Source organism: Macrobrachium rosenbergii, chromosome 19 (genome assembly GCF_040412425.1).
Source record: "Macrobrachium rosenbergii isolate ZJJX-2024 chromosome 19, ASM4041242v1, whole genome shotgun sequence".
In the NCBI taxonomy this organism is placed as follows: Eukaryota; Metazoa; Arthropoda; class Malacostraca; order Decapoda; family Palaemonidae; genus Macrobrachium; species Macrobrachium rosenbergii.
In genome coordinates, this window is record NC_089759.1 from 2598748 (window position 1) to 2614156 (window position 15409).

A 15409-nucleotide genomic window follows, 5' to 3' on the forward strand; every position below is an offset into this window, starting at 1 on the left:
AAAGATAATGTGAATGGAGGTGCAGTAAAAGGAATGGAAGGGGTTGCAGCTAGGGGCCGAAGGGACGCTGCAAAGGACCTTTAGTAATGCCTACAGTGTACCCCGTGAGGTGCACTGACGTCACTGCCCTCCTACGGGGTACGTTCCTATAAAGGACAGAATATTGAGGTCATTAAAAAGACTTAAAAAATTTGCTATGAAGGACCAAAAAGTAAAGCAGCGTGTTCTCTACACGGCCGTCTTCCTGATAAAAGCTTTCGATAGGTGTATGCGAACGGTAATTTGACAGGAGAGCTAAGTTGCGTATACATTGCCACCAGCTCAGCCCATAAAATCCCTCTGTTGGGTCGAGATTAAAGCTACACAAGGTGGTCTATCTTTATGAGGGTACCGGTAAAATATTATTGTCTTCCAAGGAGATGAGATATTTCTGAAGACAACTCAGCCTACGTCATCGCCTGTGAATTTGGAATGCCCTGGGTAAATAAGTAACTATACCGGAATAACTTGTAATTAGTGATTAGGTGGTTTCAGAAGACTGTAAAGGCAACTAATCTTTACGGAAAGGAACTGTTAATGCTTACCGCAATATTAGTTTTAAAAAATGTATTAAAATTCAGTGACGTATGTGACATAGTTTAGCTGAAGTGGTGAGGAGTGGAGAGAGAGAGAGAGAGAGAGAGAGAGAGAGAGAGAGGGTGGTTATGTGGACGGAACAGAGAGTGGTGTAGGCTAGTGAACCAGGGACTAATCTGGAAATTTTCGCTGAACTGCTGAGAACAGATGATTTGTGCGGATATCCAGGAGTCAATGCAGTGGCTGATAGAATGGATAGGCTAAGGAAATAACCAGAGAGAAGGAAAATGAAGGTATATGAATTCGTGGTCCTTAAAATCCGGGAAATTAAATGTCTGTGAAGACAGGCGTTGTGGAGGCAATGTCTGTAAGGAACTGGTCTGACAAGAAGCTAATGACCTTTTCTGGCCTCAGAAAATTCGTCAAAGGATGAATCAGGTCCATGAGTTTCTGTAAACTAGACAGAAGCCGATCATATAAGATAATAGTTTATATTATCATTTATGAATGATATTGTATATGTCTGGTTATGATAACAATAATAAAATGTTTCTTTTTTTTTCAGGAATGTGTGTCCTAAGAGCGTTCCAGTCACGTGACCTGTGGACTCATGGTAAAGTATTTTACTGTTTGCTCAAATTCTGATAAACAGTAATCACCTTTAATGGGGAAGTGCCGTCAGTGCACCTCACATGGTGTACTGTATGCATTACTAAAGGGTGTTTGCAGCGTCCCTTCGGCCCCTATAGATGCACCCACTTTTTAGCCTTTTTCATCACCTCCGTCTTTGCTTCCTTTCTTCATTCCTGCTGTCCAGCACCTCCAACTGTTGCTTCTAAGCAGTCGTAAGCTCTGAATAGCTGAAAGTGCACTTTTAGTGCTTTGCTTGACAACCTAAATTCCATTAGAAAATTGTATTTTTGAAAGTTGCAGAATAAAATCCATATTGTATTAAAGAGACTTGACTTAACTATAAACTGAGATACCAGTTAACCCAAAGTTTACGTCTAAATAATATAATTTGAATATTCATGAGTTTTATATATATACATATATATATATATATATATATATATATATATATATATATATATATATATATATATATACTGTATATATATATGTATATATATATTTTATATATAGATAGATAGATAGATAGATAAATAGATAGTACAGGGCAAGAAGTAACGTATGCGGACTGACAAATAATAATTAAATGAAAAAAAAGTGCATAAACTGTCAATAAAAAAGTTTTCTAGATATTTTTCCCAATCATATTCGTTTGTTGCTTACAATACTTGGACAAATCCAGTTTTGATTACAGTAATTCTTTGAGAAATTAACGGAATAACAATTATCCAAAGCGTTATTCGCGTTGTTCTATATATGAAATCGTAAGAAATTTCGTCTGGGTAAATGGCAACACTTTTAACTGTCAAACCAGTCAAATCTTGAAAACGAGAGTTTAAAAAAAAAAAGCATTTAAAAAATTAAATACAGAGCGTTTCTCTCCGAAATTCAGATTATTTACACAGAACACACATCTAAATTAATAATTTTATTCAAGCCATCTTCCTTACTTGAAAATACAGTAAGATTAAAAACCGCGATAAAACGTAAAATTTAGAGTAAACGAGTAAGAAATGCGCCGAAGTTTCTCCGGCGCAATCGAGTTTTCTGGACTTCGTAAAATCAAGGCCACCAAAAATAGATCTATCTTTCGTTGGTTTCGGTATAATGCTGTACGAGTCGCGGCCCATGAAACTTTAACCACGGCCAGGTGGTGGCCTAGCCTATATCGTTGCCAGACGCACTATTATGGCTAACTTTAACCTTAAATAAAATAAAAACTACTGAGGCTAGAGGGCTGCAATTTGGTATGTTTGATGACTGGCGGGTGGATGATCAACATACCAATCTGCAGCCCTCTAGCCTCAGTAGTCTTTAAGGTCTGAGGGCGGACTGAAAATGTGCGGACAGAAAAAGTGCGGACGGACAGACAAAGCTAGCGCAATAGTTTTCTTCTCAGAAAACTAAAACTAAAAACTGAATCATCTTACAGAGAAATCAAGAATGATACGTTAATTTTATTACAAAATATGACCACTCACTGGACATAACCAGGGAATCTCCAAAAATCCCCGAAGACAGAAGCAGTAGCTTTCTCAGAGACACAAAATGCCTCCAGAATCCTGACACCCTACTTATATATATATATATATATATATATATATATATATATATATATATATATATATATATATATATATATATATATATAAACATATATATATATATACACACTCACATATATACATATATATATATATATATATATATATAATATATATATATATATATATATATATATATATATATATATATATATATATATATATATATATATATATATATATATATATATATATATATATATATATATATATATATATATATATATATATATATATATATATATATATATATATATATATATATATATATATATATATATATATATATATATATATATATATATATATATATATATATATATATACATATATATCTTTTAAAGAGATACAGAATACATAAAAAGTATTTCAAATACCGTTTAGCGATAGTTTCCAGCTTATTACGCAATAAACGGTTCCAGTCCGCTGTCCGGATTCCTTCCCTGACTTATGAGAAATGATTATACGGTAGCCTACAATGTATAATTAAGGCCACCGAAAATACATTTATCTTTCGGCGGCCTCGGTATAATTCTGTATAAGCCGTGGCTCATGAAAATTTAACCCCGGCACGGTGGTGGCCTATCCTATATCGTTGCCAGAAGCACGATTATGTCTAACTTTAACATTAAATGAAATAAAAACTACTGAGGCTAATGGGCTGCAATTTGGTATGCTTGATGACTGGAGGGTGGATGATCGACATACCAATTTGCAGCCCTCAGGTCTCAGAAGTTTTTAAGACCTGAGGGCGGACAGAAAAAAGTGCGGACAGACAGACAAAACCGGCACAATAGTTTTCTTTTCAGAAAACTAAAATCCTTTGAACTAAAATTGATTAATTCCTTATACATAGGTTTATCACTTTAACGTGTCATTTTTGTTTTCTTTGAATAAAGTACAAAGAAAACGTTAACTTTTTAATGGTAAACAAATTTATATAAATTTTGTCGTTTGTGGTTAGAGATATCTTCATTTTAATTTTGTTTTATATACTGTTGCTTAACTACCTAATCTTTAGTAGTTTCATTAGATATCGTACTTTAAAATTCTAATTATTTAGGCTCCTTAAGGGGTATTAAACAGCATTCAAGTAATATATGAAAGAAATATGCGAACGACTTGCTAGCCTATGCCCCGTATATTTACCTTCTCTGATTCCACGGGAAAAAGCATCAGTACAGTACTCTTAATAGTGTGCATTCACCATGTTAGCTGTTAGTTACTCGCATAATATAATTTGTGCACCATAATGTGTGTTCACCGTGTTAGCTATTAATTATTCCTGTAAATCAATATTGTACACTACCATGTCAGCTATTAGCTCCTCCTGCAACTCACTATTATGCTTTCACCATATTAGCTATTAATTACACATATAATTTAAATTTTCAAGTGTTAAAGATAACGTTATGAACAAAAACACTCGTCTTAGTAAGTAGACCCAGAGAGAAAATGTGAATGATCTAAATTTCGGTTAGGGAAAAACAGGTGATAAATTTCACCCAGAAAATGATGTTTCACTATTATTATTATTATTATTATTATTATTATTATTATTATTATTATTATTATTATTATTATTATTATTATTATTATTATTATTATTATTATTATTATTATTATTATTCAGAAGATGTACCCTATTCGTATGGAACAAGCCTACCACAGGGGCCACTGACTTGAAATTCAAGCTTCCGAAGGATATGGTGTTCTTTAGAAAGAAGTAACAGAAGGTAAAGGGAAATACAGAAAGAGGAGATCAGTTATCAGACAGACAGATGAATTAACAAATTAATAAGCAAATAAATAAAAATATAAGTAAATTATTAATATACAAGTGATTGTATACATCCTGACAAGGATTCGAAAACTGGGGTCCTTAACTGTGATAGTTTTTAAGAGCTTAAGAAAATACACAAAGCTTTAACCCTTTAAAATTGACTGCATCCTTGAAAATAATGAGACAAAGTAAGGAAAATATTAGAAGGCTAAAAATTTAATTCAACCTCATTACTGAAAATCAGGGAAAATACATGAAATTTTCACCTTTAGATTGGCCATGAAGTAAAAAAAAAAAAAAATGTCTAAATATAAAATAAAATATATTACGTAGGACTATTCGGCAAATACCAAACTTCATAAATTTCACAGAACAAGAGAATGTTAAGAAATAACATTTAGGTCTTCTAATTTACTTGCAACCTTGAAGGATAGATCAAGGTTGAAAATTATTTCAGCAAACAATCATCGGACCCCAGGGTACTTACCGTCTCAGTTCCAACAAAAGCAAAGAGGGTAATGAAATCTATTCATAAAAACTTCTTCATGAAAATTTATTCATTATTCCCTAGTTACAGTGTTTGTTGAACAATTAAGTGATGACTTATGCTTGAAATGTATTTTATCTTTATTGGGGAATTTCATCAACTCAGCCTGGACACGACCTCTTCATAATTTTCAGACCAGTTTCTGTCAAGTTCCAGCAGTTTTCCCAGAGACTGTCCTTACAGGTTAGAAAGCTTACGCCCTGCAAAGGCGAGGAGCAACCACCGACAGAGGATTCTCATTGAAATGTACCCCATGAAGGTAACATGAATTTTCACTTGATGGATTTTAGATGAACAATTTGCATATTCCTGTCATTTTTTTGGACGCAATTTTAAGTTCATTCTTCTTATCTTTAGCAGGATGGCTAGAACTTTTAAGTGCATTTAATATCAACAGTTGCACGTTGCCGTAACAGCAGAAGGATAATCACATACATTGCCACTGTTCAACACAAGATTCGAACTACAGGACTGAGTTGTGACGCCAGTTCCATCACAGTAGTTGAATTTTGCACACCCAGTTTGACCAGCTATGATGCCCCAAGTAGTGGGGTCTGCTTTGTTGCAAGCTGTACACCCCCCTGAAAGAAAAAAGGACACCATGAAAGCAAGTTACGACTGTTTACAAGCACAGTTATGACTGGAAGTCAGTTACTTTATAACCACACTGAGGAATCGAGCAGTTTACTGAAAAGTTTCAAGTATCCCCGACTTTTTTTTTTAATGCTAAAATTCGGGACCAAGGTATATTGGTATTGATTTCCTAATTGACTCGTGCTTAGGGCAGCTTTTTTGTGACCTCCACGTTCAAGTAGCTATTAGGTATATATTCACACATACATACATACATACATATATATATATATATATATATATATATATATATATATATATATATATATATATATATATATATATATATATATAAATTCACATGGAGTGTGTGTGCATTGATATAACCACAATAATCTCTTACCATCTCAATTTCTCAAATATTTTAGGTCATATAAATCTCATGCCACAAAAAACACATTTTGAGTGTCCTAACAAAGAGACTGTAGAAGAGTCTAAATAACCTGTTGTTGCCAGTAAAGCTGTAATTATTGGTTGTGAATTACTTGTTATAGTCATTATTGGTTGTGAATTACTTGTTGTAGTAAATATTGGTTGTGAATTGTTTGTTGTTATTGGTAAAGTAGTGGTTTTTAATGGTAATGTACCTATTGATAATGTTAGTGATAAAGCTGTGATTGTTACTGATGTTACTGGAATAGCTATGGTTGTTGTACCTGTTGTACCTGTTGCTGTTGCTGTTGTTATAGCTGTTGTTGTTGCTGTTGTTGTACCTGTCGCTGTTGTTGTACCTGTCGCTGTTGTTGTACCTGTTGTTGTTGTAACTGTTGCTGTTGTTGTTGAAATCTCGCTTCCAGTCTGATCAGGAACCAGCTGCAAAGAAAACGGGAAGTGTTACACATAAACACTGCGAGATTTTTTGGCATGTAACCTGCATTTTGGCTTTTCAGTATTTCCTCCTTCAAGGACAGATATCCTGTGCATTGCATTCATGGGGTCTCCTACTTATACAACTCCTCTTCCGGGTGGGAAGAGTCCTGAGGAATACACCAGGACTCCTACTCACAGTCAGTTAAATTTTTACAGTGGTTCTCAACTTCTTTTGGCCCATGCACACTTTCACAATATGTAAAAATGTTTTCCCCCACCTTTCCAAAATTGTCTGCCTCAAAAGGTGCAATCCAAAAAATATGCAACAAAATACTAACACAAAGACACAAGCTAGCGGAGAGAAAACCCAGCAAATGGATCTTGATCTTCAAGTCTTATTCCAAAGTCCATTTATGACTCAGTATTTTGTTCCGCTCGATTTCAGACTTCACCGAAGAAATAAGGAGAAATCCTCAGTGTTGTATTGATGATTTTAATGAAATCTTTAACAGAAATCCCTGCAAACTTAGGTTCATTTTTGGTAACTCAAGCTTTCCATCGAGAATTTTTCAGATGCCCCGTTACAGAAGATGCATACATGCTACTAATTTGTAAGTATCGGTAAGTATTATGGCACTGTAACTGGATCCTGTAATGCTCGGAAAAGCTATCGATACTTACATGTACATAATAAATGTGGTACTTAATTAGTTGAGAGGGCAAATTCTGTACCACCTAGCCTAAGAGTGCGTCCTTACTGCAGTAAAACGTGTCATAAATATCAATAACAGGTTGGATGCAAGTCAAAGTCTTCTCAGTCCTAATTAGCTTTCATATGGTCTTCTAGTATTTGCCAAAGATTCTTTCTCCACTTAAGGTGGCTGACTTGTTCTGACCCCGTTTTATGATATGTGTGTAACAAGTTTCCGACATAATCTTATGACACATTCTAATGTAGTGTGAGCGCACCCTAATGCTCAAAAGTCCCAGTAGCAGGAACGTCTTAAAATTAAAGAAAACAGGGAATCACTCACTCCCCATACGCGGTCCTTGGGGTTTGTCGTCTTCTGCAGGGAGCCTGCAGAAGCTTGCGCTGAGGACAAGTAGCATTTCACGCCGTCCAGAAGCTCTTGAGTTCCAAAATAGGGGGCATCTGTCAAGGCTGCCTTTGCTGCACACTGGAAAATGTGTGAGAGTCAGAACAGATCTTGAAAACCTTTATTTCCGTTCGACAGCAACAGCACTTGACTTAGAGCTGTAAGGGAAAGCTTCGTGATATTTTGGTGTGAAATCTTCGTGTCCATCGATTGGTGGATCTTTCCTAGATAGTGACCCCCAATAAAGTTCAGGGGTCGTTATCTAGGACTAATATTTCTTGGGGGTCATTATCTTTATGATATTTACAGTCTTTTGTTTACGTTTTTATGGCCATCCCCAACGGTCTTGTACTAAACACGCCGCAAAGGTGGATACATACTGGGTTAAAACCCTTTTGGGGGTCACTATCTAGGAAAGATCCCGATTGGTTACATCGTCTTTTCTATTGTTATCTGCAGAACACAAATTTGTATGAACTTAATTAAACACCTCTCTAAATTCCATAATTTAGGGCAGCGCATCTAAGACTCTATACTTTTATCTCTTCCACTACTCTGTAAAGAAACAAATAGCCGAAAGTATCAAAAATTGATATTATTATTATTATTATTATTATTATTATTATTATTATTATTATTATTATTATTATTATTATTAAATAAACTTTGGAGTGGCATTTGTACATGATAAAGAGAATGAGATCACTCGAGGGACTATGAAAAGCATCTTCAGAGATTTGCTTTTCAGAATAATCATTCTCATTATCTCCTCAAGGTAATCACAACATCTCAGAGTTTAAATATTTCAGAAATTAGGTAAGCTAGAATTATTTAAAAGTGAGAGGTTATCGATTTTGGAGAAATAATAACAAACCCTGTTGGTTACAAATACTTCAAGTGGAGTTAAGTTGAAACTTTCAAAGGCTTGACTTTGAACTCAGCCAAAGAGTTAAGCAAACACCTATTATTATTATTATTATTATTATTATTATTATTATTATTATTATTATTATTATTATTATTATTATTTCAGTAGATGAAAGCTATCCACATGGAACAAGCATACCAAAGGGAACATTGACTTGAAATTCAAGCTTCCAAAGAATGTTGGTTTCGACCTCCCACCTCAGCAGACCCCGCACTGGAGCAGTAACTGATCATGATACAGAGCCAGTGATTTTTCATTTCCGCAGGGGAGACGCGAACCCGCGACATCTGAGTGGCAAGCCACGACACTAACCACTATACCAGCGACAATGCCTTCAATGTGATCGCGGCTGCATGTGCTCTCTGTATTTTCATTTGCTATACTCTGTAGTATCGTTCAAAATTTTTCCAGACAAACCCATAAAAGCTGGAATGACTTCATGATCAATGCACAGGTTGATTTCAAAGTGCACAGTTTAGCCGTTCCGCTGGTATAGTGGTTAGTGTCGTGGCTTGCCACTCAGATGTCGCGGGTTCGCGTCTCCTCTAGGGCGATGAAAAATCATTGGCTCTGTATCATGATCAGTTTCTGCTGCATTGCGGGGTCTGCTGCGGTGGGAGGTTGAAACCAACATTCTTTGGAAGCTTGAATTTCAGGTCAATGGTCCCTTTAGTGGGCTTGTTCCATGTGAATAGCTTTCATCTACTGAAGTAATAATATTGAGTATAGCAATGAAAATACAAAGGATACGTACAGCCGCGATCCCTAGATCAGAAGACATAAATTCCTTTCAACTATTGCAAAAGGCCGTGCACAGTTATTTGCAAATGAGAACAGTTTGTACGAGAAACATTTCCATCATGTGTGAATGAAGACTAAAGCTAACAAAGTGGTACCATTGATTATTTTAAGAAACGTGTATTGTAAGCTTAATCATTCAGTGTAAAATCTATTGCAAGACTTGCCTATTGAATCTTCACTTGAGCAAAATAGAATGAACAGTTGGAAAGATTCTTTTGTTGGAAGAAATCGTCTTTAATCATTCGTTTCACTTGCATGATGGGGGCTAAGTTTATTTTATTCACTGTCCTTTAGTCCATAAGTCTCAAACTTCGTGAATACTGGGATATACGATTTTCTTTAGAATAGATAATAGAGCTGCATGAATCCTGTTATAGTTTCTCTCTCTCTCTCTCTCTCTCTCTCTCTCTCTCTCTCTCTCTCTCTCTCTCTCTCTCTCTCTCTCTCTCTCTCATGGTATTCAGTGACTAATAAAACCGTCTTACAGTATGATTGTTAGAAAACTGACATTTTATGAAAACTATGGCAAATTCAATTTTTATTTATTTAAACGTATCCGATTTTATTTCTCTCCTAAAGAAGCTTAAAAACTTCTGTCGAATCTAAAGGTAGCTAAAACTGTTAAAAAATATTTGTCACCAACTTTAAAAAGAACAGGAATGAGTCAGCTAACAAATTCTATATTAAAGAAACTGAAAAAAAAGCAATCAAGCAAAAATGTGTTAACAATACCGTATTATTTTGCAGAATCTAGGCCAAAGGCCAAGCGGTGGGACCTATGCGGCCATTCAGCCCTGAAAGGGAAATTGACAATAAGAAGGTTTGAAAGGTGTACCCGGAGGAAAACCTCGCAGCTGCACTGTGAAACAATTGTTAGAGAGGGTGGAAAGTCAGATGGAAGAAAGAATATGAGCGGACGTACAGTCAAGAGAATGAAAGAGGTTGCAGCCAGTGGCCGAAGGGACGCTGCAAAGACCCTTAAGTAATGCCTACAGTGCACCACGGGGAAAGTCTCACAGTGTATATAAGGTGGCAGGGTTTCTCACAAATTTCTAAATGTAGCTTCGGTACTCAGATGTAAGAGATAAACCTGTCTTCTTGTACGTTGTTATTCATTGCCGTGGAGAAAGCGGGCGATTACTAGAAAAGGATTTCATTGACATTTTCCTTTTCTTTTTCTTTAAAGAAATTCGTTCTCCCTTTGCATTTGAAAACCTCCGCCACAGAATTCTGGATCTGGAGAAACTGCCACTACACTTGTTGTGAAGTAAGTACCTTCTATGATGCAAAAATTAAGGCCAGTTTTTCCACTGACTTTAAGGATTACAAACTTACAGCCGAAGAACTGTACATAAGAGGTTTAACTTAGCACGTGACCAAAATAGGAATTAATTTCTTTCCTTTTGAAGTGATTTGTTGCTGATATCAAAAACTAATTCCCTGATCATAATGGAATATGACGAAGTGCATTCGTTCTAAGCATGGAGCAATAAAATTATAATGGCAGATTTTTATTGCTCGATAAACTCCCCATTTCCTGTCACGGTCATATATCAACTCTGTATTTAGTCCCATTTTCTGACATATTTAGTGATGATAATTATTCTCTGCTGGATACGTAAAGTTACCTGCAAGAAATTATAGGCTATTTACAGCGTTTACATATAAATGGCGTAAGAATTAGGGTATGCAGGAATGGCAGGAACCCTCATCTCTATTTAGTTTGAGTTTCTACACTTTCATCAAAACAGACTTTTGGATGATCAACTCTTAACTTTGCCTTCAACAGATTTTCAAAGTGATTCCTTACTGAAGGCTTGTTTGGTCTTACCAATGGTTTCTGTGAACTGTTACTGACTGATCTGTACTGGTCCACTATCATAAAAAGACTGGTCAAGGTAGATCTTATACATCCCTGTTAACAGCAAGGACTCTTGAAAAGTATTTTTTTGTTTTGTTTCATAAAAGGTCTTTATTTTTGCAGTTGTAGATTAGGTGGAATCACAAGAGATAGAACCCAATTATGATATAGTCAAAAGAAATGCCATTTGATATGTTTTTACAAAACATTTCGATCATTATTATGGACTTTTTATTTAAAACCAGTAAAACCAGTATTTTAGGCCACTAAATCTTCACTCTGATACAGAGAGCTAATTGCAGTTATAGAAATGAAAGTTTTATGGATCAATTTACAGTGAATGACGTGCTGCTCCTTGGTTATAGTACTGTATATTAAAAAGACTTACTTCTTTAAAGGTAAAACAAATCTAATCAAGCATTTTGATTTCTCTTTTCAGCATTACAAACAGTGGCTAATCCAATTTAGAACTCTCGTGAACAATAGGTAACCAATAGGTGACTATGATTATCAAAACATATTGCTAACTTGGCCATTGATATCAACAAATGCTGTCATCCAGTTCATCTTTTCTGTAACGCGTGCCACTGACTGAGTCTGTCTGTGAAGAAAATCCGTTGCATTACCTGTAAATCCTTCATGAAATTATATCAATCATGTCATATTCTTATAGCTGAAGGATACAAGAAAACATTAATTCTTTCACTAGACTAAGCTTTTGCCTCTGTACAAAACAGGATATTGTTCCTATTATCCAGAGGATGAACCGCATTCGTGAGGAACAAGCCCACAGTGCCACTGACTTGAAATTCATGCTCCCAAGGAATTGGTGCTCATTTGAAAGGAGCAACAGAAGGTAGTGGGAAAAATAGAAAGAAGAGATCAGTTATTAGAAAGAAAAAAATATATTAACAAGTTAATAAATAAATAGATAAATAAATACCTATTTCCTCTGCATCTTTTTTTGCAATTTGAATTAGACGAAATATGATTTCATACATAATCATGGAAATCCCCGCGGGTGGGTAGTGCCATCAGTACACCCCATGCGGTGTGCTGTAGGCATTACTTAAGGTTCTTTGCAGCGTGCCTTCGGCCCCTAGCTGCAACCTCTTTCATTCCTTTTACTGTACCTCCTTTCATATTCTCTTTCCTCCATCTTACTTTCCACCCTCTCCTAACAATTGATTCATGGTGCCACTGCTTTGAGGTTTCCTCCCGTTACACCTTTCAAACCTTTTACTGTCAATTTCTGTTTCAGACTTTGGTCTAAATTCCACATTCTGTTCAATCAATAATCACGGAAACGGAAAGATGAATTTCGGCTGTAAGACCAAGGGTCAGAGGGTGGAAAGCTGGTGTTTACAATGAGCTGTTGACTTTACGGAAGGTGGGGAATTGTGTTTGCTCTCTTGGGGGCCATTCGCTATTATTGGTGAACGTTATTGGGAATTAATATATTTGTTTTGACAGGCATCATTCAAGGATCTTAGTGAAGTAAACTCATGTATGAGCCGGTAATTACATCTGGATTTTCTACACGTCCTTAAGAGTCTGTATGTACTACACACAGTACATTCTACATTAAGGTAAAAGTAAAATAAAGGCTTCTTGTTTGCCGCAATGCTTAAGTAGCATGTGCTTGTGCCTTTCAATCTAAATTTATGTATGTTATAAGATAGCACTTTGTTTATCATACCGATGTGGATGGCATAAAATGGGAAATAATTAGCATTCGTCCAGCAGTTGACTCCTAGCTTCCTTTTATTCTACTTCAGCAAGACTCAGGGCTATAATTTCCCTAAACAAACCACCCAGAACTCTGGACAATATCCTAAATCATTGAAAGCATTTTCTTGCCTGACTAATAATACCTTTTGATGCATTATATGTCATGGGAAATGTGTTGCCTGCGAAGTTTTATTACAGAGGCTAAAGACACAGGGCCACAGGAGGTGTCTGAGGTTCCAATGAAAGGCAGGAGCAAGTCAAGGATTTGTGGGATGGAACTTGCTTTGATAATCCTTATACTTGGAGAGTTATTTCCAACACATCAGTTTTGCTCAGAAAGAATAAAATATTTAACACAGCTTTTCAAGAAGAATATAGTATGCAAAGGAAACTTTTTTTTAAATATTTTTTTAGGAGAGAGAATTCGAAAAAAGTGTAAATATTGTTTTAAAACTTCGACGAAAAGAAAGAAATAGTTCAAACTGATCAGGAATTGTTGAGACATTGCTCGGAGGATTCATTCATGAATAGGCTCGGAAATATAATAACATTTCACTAAGCTATGCATAAAAAACAATATAACTTAGACAATACTTTGGAACTTAAAAAGCTAAACTTTATCAACGATGTGGAGTCCACCTTTGCTTCTCAAATGAGTGGATTTCTGGTCTGAGAACCGCCTACTTATTATTCAGATTCAAACCGGGGATATTGAAGGACGTAATATCAGTGATTTGGAAGTCAATCATCGATTTCTGACGATAAAATGAACACAGATCAATAAATACCATTCCGTAAAAGCCACCGTGTTAAAATGATAAAAAAAGAGGGAGAAATAAAAAAAAGTGGTGATTATCTTTTTCAGAAACGATCAGCTGCTGTCCTTGAACGGCAGAAGGTTCTAAAAGTCAGGGAAGTCAGAGAACATTGTGTGATCAACTTAAAAAAAAAATGACAGTTATTTAACCTTTGTATTGTAAGAGAATGGCTTCATCCTTTTGGGAAAAGGAGGGTAAGAACCGTAGGAATCATAAAGGACGCTTTACCTGCCAAATTAACATAAAAAAAGCTTACCTGAGCCAGGACACTCACCTGCAAAATGGTAATGGCGAACGACTGACTGCTCACCTCAGTCGTCACGATTTCAGTGGCGTCGTCCACTTTGGTGTAGAGCTTCCCTGCCACAGTTGAGAGAATGACAGCTACACTGACGAGACGGAAGATCCCCTTGAGAGAAATTGTAAAATAACTTTTTAGGGAAGCTTATATATAACCTTCTAGCAGAAGGGAAAAAGTTATGAGCATCGCTGTCAGCATTCCAATAGCAGCAATACAAATGATTTGTCTTCTGCAGGTACAGACTGTGCAGTATTTGGTCAAAAGAATACGTGAAATATCATCTTTCTTTTTACTTTAATTAGACTGACCAAGTTGGTTTCTGGCTCGCATTAGCACTGAGGAATATTGTCCAGAGATGGACAAACCATGTCTCTCTTTTTATGACCATGTATAACATTGGCTTTTTTTAAAAGTTTTTGTACCAGTAAAAAGCAGAGAGTTTATTTATCTTTTTTTTTTATATTTCGTCTATTGTGTTGGCGAATTGACAATATTACTTGATACCCATAAAGAGCTTCCTACCCTTCATGAGAAAGCATCACGGCATGGTAACCCGGCTATTTATCAACTAATTTTATAGTGAACATTAAACAATGAAAAAGAATTTTATTCAGATTATTCCAAAGTTAGACCAAGAAATCTCATTTGCTCTCAGTACCTCTTCAAAGATATAAATTAAATGCAAACAATGCTTGCATCCTTGTTCAACAATATTGATCTACTGGTGTTCATATTCTTTCACTTTTCCAAGTCTCATGGTTAGAAAATTCTTGGCATTGTCTGGGAGGATTTTGTTTGCTAAGATTCTCGCACGGAGCTAAGAAGTAGGATGAACACAATAGTTCTGTTTTCATTTTCTAAAGTATCAGAACATGATCCAGCTGTGTAGACTGAAAATATTTAGATTATTAAGGATGAAAATATGTAGATATGTAACTAAAGACAAAATCCACGAAGAAAAGAGAAACATTCCGACTTACAGTCGTTTACTTAGCAGACTGCTAAGTAAATGACTGTAAGTCGAAAGGCTTTGCAGCACGCCATTGTTTCTCTTTCCCTCGTGGATTTTGTCTTTATTTAAACATTCATCACGCTCCAAATTTTCGTGATTCAGTTACACATGTAGATATGTACATATGTAGAGGGTTTGTAGACTGAAGCTGTGATTCTACGGGGAAAACTAATGTTTCCCCTGCGACCGTTCAAATGCCCCAAAAAGATTCTAACAAACAATTTCTGACAAAGAACTGTAGAAAATTTCTTAAACCAAAACAGTGGCCCATACT